We start from the raw sequence: 1,198 nt of genomic DNA, 5'->3' as shown, positions 1-1,198 counted from the left end.
TCCTAACTTGTCCAGCATTTTGAATTAAAACTGTTACCAACACCTGGGGTATATATCTTTCTCCAATCATCTGCCCCTCTACATGTCTGTTCGTTTTCTCCGTTTGTCCTCCCCTCTGTTTTGTCCATTTATCGTTTGTATGTCTGTTTGGCAGTTAACTTGTCTGCCCTTTCGTTTGTAATTTATCCTTTAACAACACTTACACTAACATTGTTGCCAGCAGAGTTTATATCACATTCGTCTGGCTTTCTGTCTACCGTCTCATCCATCTGTCTATCCATCCACCTTTCAATCAACAATCTCTCCTCGACCGGACCCCACACGAAACCAACCAAACCCTTTCCTAAAGCCCCACACATTCTTCTTATATTTGACGTTCGACCACATGATCACTTTCGTGCCCCCATCAGCCTCCTTCGTCAGGCAGTAGTGGTTGGCTCGTAGAAAGAGTCTCCATAGGGAATGCCCCCGTTCGTCACCTCTGCCTCCCCCAAATACAGGCTACCCGGTTGACTCTGTGGTAGTAACACCTGTTGGAAAGATATAGTTGGGTCAGTGTTATTTCATGCTCGATTTTTATAAGATGTGTTTTTTCTCCATTGTATATCTGTCTATCTCATTTTCGTTGCTTTTGCGTGTTATTTCGTGCTCGAATTTTTTTCGTTGCTATTACTTGTTCTCTTTGTATTTAGTTACTTTCAGTATCAGTTATGACTTTGGTGGGCTCATCATATCATCCTTATATGTTCATCTCTCTGTCTGAAGGCTGCCGCGGTACTGTGGCAATGCACCGGGAGAGAGATAGGGACAGAATTTCCGAGCGGCGGTTTCGAGTCCTCAACACGGTTCGAAGTTAAGGACAAGCTTCTAACTCAAGGCAAAGGTCAGTCTCCCTTTCAAATAGAAGTCTTTCGAAAAAGGGCGCTGCGTTACCTCTGGGGGGGGGGCGCAAAAACCCGATCAATATATATTTATCTATATCCCCTTTGTTTTTCTATTTATCTAACTCTGCAAATCCCTACCTTCTCTGTTCATGCATCTCTGCCTCAATCCTCCTTTTCTAATTAACAGTTTCTCTTAACTCTCTCGCTCTTCCTCTTTATATATATTTTGTCACTGCTCCTCTTTCTCTAAAAATCAATTTCTCTCTCTGTTCTTCTCTCTCTTTCCTTCTCTCTATCCCTACTTTTTGTATTTA

The 1,198-nt window shown here is 42.5% G+C and overlaps 1 pseudogene; it reads right to left on the bottom strand.

The window, feature by feature from the left end:
* The window catches only part of LOC119585927, a 7,715-nt pseudogene that overhangs the window by 2,620 nt on the left and 3,897 nt on the right, over positions 1-1,198 (bottom strand).

The sequence above is a fragment of the Penaeus monodon genome, chromosome 20, assembly GCF_015228065.2.
Source record: "Penaeus monodon isolate SGIC_2016 chromosome 20, NSTDA_Pmon_1, whole genome shotgun sequence".
In the NCBI taxonomy this organism is placed as follows: domain Eukaryota; kingdom Metazoa; phylum Arthropoda; class Malacostraca; order Decapoda; family Penaeidae; genus Penaeus; species Penaeus monodon.
Note: the sequence above shows the minus strand (reverse complement) of the source record. Positions and strands in the feature narration are given on the sequence as shown.